This window comes from Stomoxys calcitrans, chromosome 2 (assembly GCF_963082655.1).
Source record: "Stomoxys calcitrans chromosome 2, idStoCalc2.1, whole genome shotgun sequence".
NCBI lineage: Eukaryota > Metazoa > Arthropoda > Insecta > Diptera > Muscidae > Stomoxys > Stomoxys calcitrans.
The window spans coordinates 137,301,363-137,313,967 of record NC_081553.1 but is presented as its reverse complement, the minus strand read 5'-3'; positions in this window follow the sequence as shown (position 1 = coordinate 137,313,967).

Genomic DNA, 12,605 nt, shown 5'->3' with positions numbered 1-12,605 from the left:
GAGGCTCAAGAAGTCAAGATCCCAGATCGGTTTATAATGGCAGCTATATCAGGTCATGAACTGATTTGAATCATACTTAGCACAGTTGTTGAATATCATAACAAAACACGTCGTGCAAAATTTCATTCCAATCGGGTAAGAATTGCGCTCTCTAGAGGCTCAAGTAGTCAAGACCCAAGATCGGTTTATATGGCAGCTATACCAGGTTATAGACCGATTTGAACCATACTTAACACAGTTGTTAGAAGTGATACTAAAACACAATGTGCAAAATTTCAGTCAAATAAAAAGTATTTGTGCAAAATTTCAAGCGTCTAGCTTTACTCCTTCGGAAGTTAGCGTGCTTTCGACAGACAGACGGACGGACGGACGGCCATGGCTAGATCGACATAAAATGTCGCGACGATCAAGAATATCTATACTTTATGGGGTCTCAGACAAATATTTCGAGTAGTTACAAAACAGAATGACGAAATAAGTATACCCCCCTTCCTATGGTGGAGGGTATAAAAATGTTGTAACACTGTAACTGATTGAGCCGATTCGAATTAAAACAAGAACAAGTAAAAGCGTGCTAAGTTCGGCCGGGTCGAATCTTATATACCCTCCACCATGGATCGCATATGTCGAGTTCTTTTCCCGGCATCTCTTCTTAGGCAAAACAAGTAAAAGCGTGCTAAGTTCGGCCGGGCCGAATCTTATATACCCTCCACCATGGATGGCATATGTCGAGTTCTTTTCCCGGCATCTCTTCTTAGGCAAAAAAAGGATATAAGAAAAGATTTGCTCTGCTATTAGAGCGATATCAAGATATGGTCCGGTTTGGACCACAATTAAATTATATGTTGGAGACCTGTGTAAAATGTCAGCCAATTCGAATAAGAATTGCGAACTTTGTGGGCTCAAGAAGTAAAATAGAGAGATCGATTTATATGGGAGCTATATAAGGCTATAAACCGATTCAGACCATAATAAACACGTATGTTAATGGTCATGAGAGAATCCGTCGTACAAAATTTCAGGCAAATCGGATAATAATTGCGACCTCTAGAGGCTCAAGAAGTCAAGATCCCAGATCGGTTTATATGGCAGCTATATCAGGTTATGAACCGATTTGAACCATATTTGGCACATTTTTGGATATCATAACAAAATACTACGTGCCAAAATTCATTCAAATTGGATAAGAATTGCGCCCTCTAGAGGCTCAAGAAGTCAAAACCCAAGATCGGTTTATATGACAGCTATATCAGGTTATGGACCGATTTGAACCATACTTGGCACAGTTGTTGCATATCGTAACAAAACACGTCGTGCAAAATTTCATTCCAATCGGATAAGAATTGCGCACTCTAGAGGCTCAAGAAGTCAAGACCCAAGATCGGTTTATATGGCAGCTATATCAGGTTATGAACCGATTTGAACCATACTTGGCACAGTTGTTGGATGTCATAACAAAACACGTCGTGCAAAATTTCATCCCAATCGGATAAGAATTGCGCACTCTAGAGGCTCAAGAAGTCAAGACCCCAGATCGGTGTATATGGCAGCTATATAAGATAAGAATTGCGCACTCTAGAGGCTCAAGAAGTCAAGACCCAAGATCGGTTTATATGGCAGCTATATCAGGTTATCGACCGATTTGAACCATACTTGGCACAGTTGTTGAATGTCATAACAAAACACGTCGTGCAAAATTTCATTCCAGTCGGATAAGAATTGCGCACTCTAGAGGCTCAAGAAGTCAAGACCCAAGATCGGTTTATATGGCAGCTATATCAAAGCATGAACCGATATGGCCCATTTACAATACCAACCGACCTACACTAATAAGAAGTATTTATGCAAAATTTCAAGCGGCTAGCTTTTCTCCTTCGGAAGTTAGCGTGCTTTCGACAGACAGACGGACGGACGGACGGACAGACGAACGGACGGACAGACGGACATGGCTAGATCGACATAAAATTTCACGACGATCAAGAACATATATACTTTATGGGGTTTCAGACGAATATTTCGAGTAGTTACAATCAGAATGACGAAATTAGTATACCACCCATCTTATGGCGGAGGGTATAAAAAGCGTGCTAAGTTCGGCTATATACCATCCACCATGGATCGCATTTGTTGAGTTTTTTTCCGGCATCTCTTCTTAGGCAAAAAAAGAATATAAGAAAAGATTTGCTCTGCTATTAGAGCGATATCAAGATATATGTTGGAGGCCTGTGTAAAATGTCAGCCAATTCGAATAAGCATTGCGCCCTTTGGGGGCTTAAGAAGTAAAATAGAGAGATCGATTTATATGGGAACTGTATCATGCTATAGACCGATTCAGACCATAATAAACACGTGTTTTGATGGTCATGAGAGGATGCGCCGTACAAAATTTCAGGCAAATCGGATAGGAATTGTGCTCTCTAGAAGCTCAAGAATTCAAGTGCCCAGATCGGATTATATGGCATCTATATCTGGTTATGGTCCGATTTGAACCATTCTTGGCGCAGTTATTGGATATCACAACAAAACGCTTCGTGCAAAATTTCATTCCAATCGGATAAGAATTGCGCTCTCTAGTGGCTCAAGAAGTCAAGACCCCAGATCGGTTTATAAGGCAGTTATATCAGGTTATGGACCGATTTGAACTATTCTTAGCAAAGTTGTTGAAAGTCACAAGAAAACACCTTAGGCTAAATTTCAGCCAAATCGGATAATAATTGCGTCCTCTAGTGGCTCAAGAAGTCAAGACCCCAGATTGTTTAATATGTCAGCTATATCAGGTTATGGACCGATTTAAACCATACTCAGCACAGATGTTGGAAGTCATAATAGAAAATTTCATGCAAAATTTCAGCCAAATCGGATAAGAATTGTGCCCTCCAGCGGCTCAAGAAATCAAGATCCCAGACCGGTTTATACCGATATAGCCCATTTACAATCCCAACTGACCTACACTAACAAGTATTTGTGCAAAATTTCAAACGGCTAGGTTTACTCCTTCGAAATATAGCGTGCTTTCGACAGACAGACGGACGGACATGGCTAGTTCGACTTAAAATATCATGACGATCAGGAATTTATATACTTTATGGGGCCTTAGACGAATATTTCGAGGAGTTAACAACAGAATGATGAAAAAAATATACCATCCGTCCTATGGTGGATGGTATAAAAATATCCATGGTAATGGAAATAATCCTTTGCAGGTGATTTCAGACTGGACGCACATGTTGGGTTTGGAGTGTACCTTAAGAAACTGGGGAAACTGGAACATGCGCATGGGCACTCACAAAATTACATTTTTTTGGTTTAACCCTTGGAAGGAATAAAAATGTATTTAATTTTTCATTTTTTGTGCTTATTTTTGCAAATCACCAATCGTACAGTCCAAAAATGATTTTTTACGCAAAGAGAGGATTAAAATACAATCAACATGTGACCACATTTTCATTTTGGACATCTCTGTATTAACCCATTATACCAAACTAATTTTGGCTATTTTTAGATTAAATTAGATTAAAAGAAAATATAGCAATGTAGCTAACGTTCCAAATTAAAAAATAATAATAATTATACCAGCACATATATTTTAAATTATTATTTTTCTGATGAAAACCACAAAAATTTCTGGTCGACATCTCGACCAGTGGTATAAAATAGGTTAAACCCATCATGCTGGTTCAACAGCAGGAGTTAAAATGGCATCTTCCTGCTCCAGCTTCTGTGATATCTTCCTTACTGTATTAATTAACGAACCACTGACATATATCGAAACCATATCTGGTTCTATGTCTGAGATGAATTTCGAGAGTTTGTCCACTAATAATTCTTAGTTCAAATACGTGTAGTTGTTATTTGTAATATAGCTTTTAATTATATTTCATAAAATTTTTATTTCTCTTTGGTTTTTGCTATTGGAATCTTTTATTTTGCAGAAGTTTGAAGAATGAGAGCCTTGGTGGAGGGTAGACAAAAATCGACCCTAACAAACCTATGGCTGTTATATATATATATTTCTTTTCTTTCTTTCAAATTCTAATATAAAATCTAAAGACCCCTAGGAATTAAAAGCGAAATTCTGTCAACATTGACAAAAAATAACGACATAGCTTTCGGCGTTTGTTGAACTATTGTATCGACAAAACACCTATTAAGACTGTAAAATTTTTGTTTACCTGCCAAACCCCACAATGGCTATAACAGAAGGCTAATTTAAAGTGGCATGTATGGTTTGACTGCTTTTCAATGATCGGACTCGCTCCACTGCGAGCCAGACGACCACCGTTTCGAATGCATGCAGACCAACTGGCACAAGGTAGCAGATCATTAATTAAAAGACCGTTCTATTTATCGACAATTACAAATTAATTTATCACAACAAAGGTTAACTGTGCATTGTTAACAGGTTTATTTTTATACACTTTATTGATTATTGTTATCATTTATCCACCTACCGACTCGGATAAAAGCACTGGCCCAATGCAAAAATTTCTTTCGAAATTCATCAAAAAAAAAAAAACAATTAAAAAAAATCAAACAACGAGACACATTGGCATTTACTGACAAACGAATAGTTTAACGAATAAACCACAGAAGTGAACAAGTAACGACTTTTCAGGGCTAAACGCTCAACAATGATTTGGCATTTTGGGACATTTTTTTATGTCAACATTTCGTGGTTGGCACACTCATAGGCTTGGTAACCGGTAGCGATTATTCTTCCATCAAAGCTTCTTGATAAAGCTATTTGTTGTAAGGCGACCTTTGCATAGATGGAACTTTTGCATGGAACCTTTTAATAGATCCACCCCTTGAAAAAATTGCATCGAGCCGTCATGGATTAGTATCCAAAAAACGGTCAAGATCTGGGAACCAACCAAATGTTTATCTTAACAAATTGATGAACTTTGGGACATCAGTTGGGATGATTTCAAAAATTAAAAGGGTGAATTGGAAAAGGCTTTGAGGAAGGACAGAAGTGTGTGCTACCGGCAAGGGCCCCTCACTTTAATGGCAAGACCAATCTTGGCAGTGCTCAAAGAATGCGCAGGCGCCTGCGGGCAAATCTAAGATTATAAATTTTCCAATGAACATTCTATTAAGGAACAGGGGATACTTCTCTCACATAAATTCTCTGAGCTGTGTCGTTGATGGAAAATAAACAAGTAAAAAGGTGTTAAGTTCGGCCGGGCCGAACTTTGGATACCCACCACCTTTCGTCATAATCCGGTGCAAAATGCATAAATTATGCCCCTATAACAGCTTTATCAAAATATTGTCCGATTTGGACCAACTTCGACATGGATTTTGAGTGGTCTAATAAGTACCTGTCATTGTTTAATTTCGTAGAACAAAATATTGGTCTTCTTGGTAGCCATATCCAAATACAGCGAAATCGGACAATAAATGAGCCTTTTATGGGCCCAAGACCTTAAATCGTGAGATCGGTCTATATGACAGCAATATCCAAATCTGGAACAATAATGGTCTAACTTGACTCACTGTCCCAAATTTTGGCGCAATGGGTCCAAAACCTTAATACGAAATATCGGCCTATATGATAGCTATATCTAAATCTGGACCGATCTGAATGTCGAAGGGGCTAACACAACTCACTGTCCCAAATTTTGGCAAAATCGAAAAATAAATGCGCCTTTTATAGACCCAAGACCTTACATCGTGAGATCGGTCTATATGGCAGCTATATCCAAATCTTAACCAATCTGAGCCAAATTAAAGAAGTATGTCGACGGGCCTAACACAACTCACTGTCTCAAATTCCGGCGAAATCGAACAATAAATGAGCCTTTTATGGGCCCAAGACCTTAAATTGTAAGATCGATCTATATGACAGCAATCTAAATCTGGAACGATAAGGGTCTAATTTGACTCACTGTCCCAAATTTTTGGTGAAATGGGTCCAAAACCTTAATACGAAATATCGGCCTATATGATAGCTATATCTAAATCTGGACCGATCTGAGCCAAATTGAAGATGAATGTCGAAGGGGCTAACACAACTCACTGTCCCACATTTTGGCAAAATCGAAAAATAAATGCGCCTTTTATAGACCTAATACATTACATCGAGAGATCGGTCTATATGGCAGCTATAGTCAAATCTGAACCGATTAGGGTGAAAACAAGGAAGGATGTCCACTAGTCTAACACAACTCACTGTTCCAAATTTCAGCAAAATCGGATAATAAATGCGCCTTTTATAGGCCTAAAGTCCTAAATCGGCGAATTGGTCTATATGGGGCTATATCAATATAGTCCATCTTCGAACTTAACCTGCTTATGAACAAAAAAGAATCTGTGCAAAGTTTCAGCTCGATATCTCAATTTTAAAAAACTGTAGCGTGATTTCAACAGACAGACGGACGGACATGGCTAGATCGTCTTAGATTTTTACGCTGATCAAGAATAGAGAGACGAAGTCTATTGAAACAAGTAAAATGGAGTTAAGTCTGGCCGGGCCGTCTGTAATTTTGCGCGTGATGTTTTGGTATCACTTCAAATAACTGCGATAAGTATGGTTCAAATCGGATCATAACCGAATATAGCTGCCATATAAACCGATCTTGGGTCTTGACTTCTTGAGCTTTTAGAGGGCGCAATTCTTATCCGATTTGGCTGTAATTTTGCACGTGGTGTTTTGGTATTACTTCGAACAACTGTGTGGAGTATGGTCTAAATCCGTTCATAACCTGGTATAGCTGTCATATAAACCGATCTTGGATCTTGGCTTCGTGAGCCGCTAGAGGGCGCAATTCTCTTCCGATTTGGCTGAAATTTTGCATGAGGTGTTGTGTTATGACTCCCAACAAAGGTGCTAAGTATGTTGCCAATGGGTACGTAAATTGCCATAGCTGCCATATAAACCGATCTGGGATCTTGACTTCTAGAGAGCGCAATTCTCATCCGATTTGGCACAACGACTTCTCCCATGACCTTCAACATACGTGCCCAATATGGTCTGAATCAGCTCGAGCGTGATACAGCTCCCATGTAAACCGATCTCCCGAACCCCTGCAAGGCGCAATTCTTATCCGAATAGGCTGAAATATTACAAAATGACTTCTACAATGTTCAGCATTCAATTCATTTATGGTCCGAACCGGACTATAACTTGATATAGCTCCAATATCATGATGGTTATTTTTCAATATTCTTTGTTTGCCAAAAAAGAGATACCGGGCAAATAACTCGACAAACGCGATACATGGTGAAAGGGGGATAAGATTCGGCCCGGCCGAAGTTAGCACGCTCCTACTTGTTTCTTCTAACATACCATTAATAATTAAGCAGTAGTGATGTCCAGTAAACAACAAACTTTTTAGCAGTAAGCCTGATGCTTTGAAATTTCAGTACTGATTGGAGGTTATAAAGGAAACCGGTTTGCAACAGATTGTTTTATAGGGGCTTTATAAAGATATGGTCGGATATAGACAGCGGTCAAGAACACATATAATCGGAGTTGAATATTGATTGATGTGGTAAACTTAATGACAAAATTAATATGTGTGTATGTATACCACTTGCACTATAAAGGTGTGAAAAGTAAATGGAAGTCAATGGAAAACAATGCCGAAGCGTAGCGGATAAATCGTTGCCGGAGCGGAAAAAAGGCACCCGCTCCGGATCCATGGCCACAGCTTAGCACCTACAAAGCGTAGCACTCTTTTCCAAAACTCATTTCATAGGCTGAACACTTATCTAGCATATGCCGTTTAAATCATTCAATTGTCTTATCCTAAGATATGATTTTTGTAACGACAAATCTCGAACCGCACCATTGTGCGACGGTGCACAGTGTTTCCAAATAGAAAAATCTTGGAAATAATTTTAGAATTCTTGAACGAAAAGAGATATTTGCACGAACATTAACATAGTCATTGTTGAGGAGTTTTACAATAAGTATGTTAAATTTGGGGACCCTAGTAAGTCCAGGGACTGATGCATGAGGTTTCAAATTTGGTCACCTCATGTCAAATTTTGTATTGCTTCCAAATAGTCATTTAAGAACCGAGCACCTTGATTCTTTTTTATTTAAAGGTAGAGCCCTACAAATGCATGCGAAAGCAGTCTGAATGAAAGATAAAAATCGGTTCACAAATATCTTCGCAAATCACAAAGTTCGATGTCAGCGTACAAAATGTTAAGGGACGTTTTAACATCTCCGAAGAAATTTGTCACCTGAGTTAAGTAATTTGTGTGTAAAATTAAGGAGAACGTTACATCTTGTATACATGAATTATATATTCGGGGTAAAAACAAAAAATCAAATGTCGCTATTATTTTTATACCCTCCACCATAAGATGGGGGGTACACTAATTTCGTCATTCTGTTTGTAACTACTCGAAATATTCGTCTGAGACCCCATAAAGTATATATATTCTTGATCGTCGTGAAATTTTATGTCGATCTAGCCATGTCCGTCCGTCTGTCTGTCGAAAGCACGCTAACTTCCGAAGGAGTAAAGCTAGCCGCTTGAAATTTTGCACAAATACTTCTTATTAGTGTAGGTCGGTTGGTATTGTAAATGGGCCATATCGGTCCATGTTTTGATATAGCTGCCATATAAACCGATCTTGGGTCTTGACTTCTTGAGCGTCTAGAGTGCGCAATTTTTATCCGATTTGAACGAATTTTTGCACGAAGTATTTTGTTATGATATCCAATAACTGTGCCAAGTATGGTCCAAATCGGTCCATAACCTGATATAGCTGCCATATAAACAGATCTGCGGATTTGACTTCTTGAGCTTCTAGTAATTCCTATCCGATTTGGCTGAAATTTTGCATGACATATTTTATTCTTACTTTTAACAACTGTGTTCAAATCGGTTCATAACCTGATATAGCTGCCATATAAACCGATCTGGGATCTTGACTTCTTGAGTCTCTAGAGGTCGCACTTATTATCCGATTTGCCTGAAATTTTGTACGACGGATCCTCTCATGACCACCAACATACGTGTTTATTATGGTCTGAATCGGTCTATAGCCCGATACAGCTCCCATATAAATCGATCTCTCTATTTTACTTCTTGATCCCCCAAAGGGCGCAATTCTTATTCGAATTGGCTGACATTTTACACAGGTGTCCAACATATCATTTATTGTAATTGTGGTCTAAATCGGACCAAATCTTGATATCGCTCTAATAGCAAAGCAAATCTTTTCTTATATCCTTTTTGTTTAAGAAGAGATGCCGGGAAAAGAACTCGACAAATCCGATCCATGGTGGAGGGTATATAAGATTCGGCCCGGCTGAACTTAGCACGCTTTTACTTGTTTAATTGTCTTTATGTTTCATAGTATCCGAAGCACTTTTACCACTCCGATTGAGACACCTTCAAAATATGGTTCAATAGAATGCTTCAACAGGATTTTCTCGAGACAAAAATCATTGATCACGCATCATTTTTATCTTAATGTGCGGGAATAAAAAAAGTCGTTGAATGTCAGGGCTATACGGCGGATGACCCATTAGTTTGACGATTTGGCCGGTCAAAAAGACGATGGATTGAACCGATATGCGAGAGCCGTTTTTCGAATTTCTCTCAAGATTTCAGGCAATCAAATTGTGGTTTACCACTCAGATTTGACTTCCTATATTGCTCAAGCGGAATAGTTTTGACGAAGAAACAGGCGACCATTTGCTTCGAAGTGCTTCTTCCACGAAATTTTTGAAATTTTCAATTAATTTAAAATGGCTATAATTTACTTAACTTGTATGTGGGCACGGTCACGAGCAATTATTATAAGCCTTCACCACATCAACAAATAAATTTTATTTGTTGACAAATTTTTGTGATTTTGGAAATGGTGCGTTAAGCTAACTGTGCCACCACCTACGGAAGGAACTGCCAATTCCAATGTTTATCTAAAATAAGTACTAACATTTGATTATGCACGTCTCATTGCTGGCGTGTCCAACTAATTTAGCTGAGGGAAATATGCTTGCCATTAAGAAGTCGTAGACAAATATTTGCCAATAATTTGCAATGGTCAATAGTTAAGCACAATAGCAACAGAAACGGCAAAATAAGCCAATCAGCCCACCACGCAGTCTAAGGCAAAACATATCCAAATCAGCATCTTGGCCGTAAAATTCCAAAATACATGCTACAAAAAAAGGCGGAGGAGATATTTTTTGTCCATTTCAAACGCTGACTTTGTTAATGACCTTCAAAATAATGGGCTTTATTGAATTGTCTACGCTTGGTGTTTGTTGGCGCTTTTTTTTCTTCTTGCAAATATTTGTTACCAAAACTCTGAACGGCCAATTTAGTCAACCAGCCAAGCCACACAGGTTGTGATTGCATTGTCAATAGATTTTTTAGTGCGATAACCGTCTTTTTTCTTAAATTTTATGAAGTTTATTATTGTTTAGTGTTAAGAAAACAGTCCATAATACCGTGAAATTTGTAAAGGGTTAAGTAGCGCTCTGCATTGCATTGACCGTCAAAATAATTGGGTCTTATTCACTCGAAATTGGTGTAATGTCTTTAGAGACAATTGGCGAGGAATGCAAAGTCATGCCGCCAGATGTGGGGAAGGTGTCAGAGTAGATGAGGGTGTAGGTGTAGATTTAAACAAGATTAGATTAGGTTGTAAAACGATGCATGGGTATAAGCCATACGCTACACGCAACGATAAAACTCTTGGGAAAACCCTACGACACAAACAACAGTTTTGTATCATTCATACTATGTGATGGGGGAAAATATTTATCTAACACCCTTTGAGATTCAAACATTCTGTTTCACAAAAAAAACCCAATTCAGTCAATTATATGCAACTTTTTTCAATATTTTTCTAAAAAAAAGTAGGATATAATTCAATGGTCACATGGTTGAAGAAAAAAAGTAGAATTTTTCATATGCCAGTATGTACTACAGTTTCAAACAAGTGAGAGCGTGCTAAGTACGGCCGGGCCGAATCTTATATACCCTCTACCATGGATCGCATCTGTCGAGTTCTTCGCGCAGTATCTCTTTTTTGGCAACCAAAGAATAATGAATAAGGACGGAGGAGGAGCTATATCAAGTTGTAGTCCGATTCGGGGCTCAAGAAGCAAAATCGGAAGATCGGTTTATATGGGAGCTGTATCAAGCTATGGATCGATTCAGACCATATTGCACACGTATGTTGAAGGCCATGGAAGAAGCTGTTGTACAAAATTTGTGCCAAATCGGATCAAGAAGTCAAGATCCCAGATCGGTTTGTATGGTGTTACAAACAGGATGACCAAATTAGTATACCCCTATCCTATGGTGGAAGGTATAAAAAATATTCAAGCTTACCATCTTCGCTAAAACCAAGTCCTTTGATGGTCTTGAAGAGCAGTGCAATTTCATTAAAATCACGAAAATCGAATTTTAACTTACACTTGAAGGAAAATCTGTGATACTAACACACTATGTGTTGCCGCTGGGTGGAGAGGACGTGTTTTCATTTCACTCCACAAAGAAAAATATTCGCATCTTGGAATAGGTACTACCTAAATGGACTCCAAAGGCCCAACAGCTGCGGAAGTGGCATCAGACCGTAGCATGTTGTCTGTCCCTTCTACAGGTAAGGTGAGGGTGCCTTGGCATCTGCAGTCGAGTGAAATACTTAAAGCGCACAGCCAGCCGTCAGACTAACAAATGAAGAACAGAAGGATAGACCAGAGAGATGCACAGCTAGTCCGCAGCCTTTAAGAAAAGGTGTTGTTTCAAAATCGGATTCAGACAGCGACGGTGTCAATGAAACAGTCATCGCAGCCGATGCGAGAGATGAAGACTGCGGGATGACGGCAAAGCAATCCGGGACACGACGATGGGGACAGAGGAGTATGCACCGGCAGCGTAATCGGGCGAAAGTGCGGAATGCTGCAAGGGATTGAACAGACATCCCAAACACTTCTACGGAAGCTGGAAAGAGAATCAGATCTCCCGAAGAGCATAACACTGTTAAAATGCTGAAGATGAAAAAGAGCTCCCCGCTTTCAAGTACTCTGGGAAGACCAAGCCCATCCTCCCTCAATGGCGACTCCAGTCAGTGTCTTGTGGAGGGAGACATATTTGGAATGAAGGAAGCGCGCACGGCCCCTGAGTCTTCATGGAGGACTGTGACTTTCAAAACGACGCCACAGGTAAGGAACCGCCCTCTTACGCAAGAGTGGCAAGGAAACACAGCAGAGATGAATTGACTTATGCAGTCATTGTTATCGACTGTACATCCGGTAGGCCTCCACCAAATTATCGGTCTCAATTAACGAGCGGATTTTTGAAAATGTGTGCAACTCTGAAGATGGTCCACCCTTACAAGTGATGAGCTGCGAGTATAGGGGGCGTGGTATGGAAAACAATTAACGATTAAGTAAGTAGCACGGACTTCCTTATTTAGATTTTATTTTTCAAGATTACTTTTTAGTAACAAGAGCGCATAACAAGCCGATTAGTAGCTTGGGTGTATGTCCATGGTGGCATGGGGCCACATCCACACCCTTTTTTCAACCAAACCCAACATAATGTAGCTTTGGAAGTAGCTTTTACAAAAACTGATCTTTAAATTTGATTTTCTCGTATCCGATTTGTCTCAAACTTTGTATG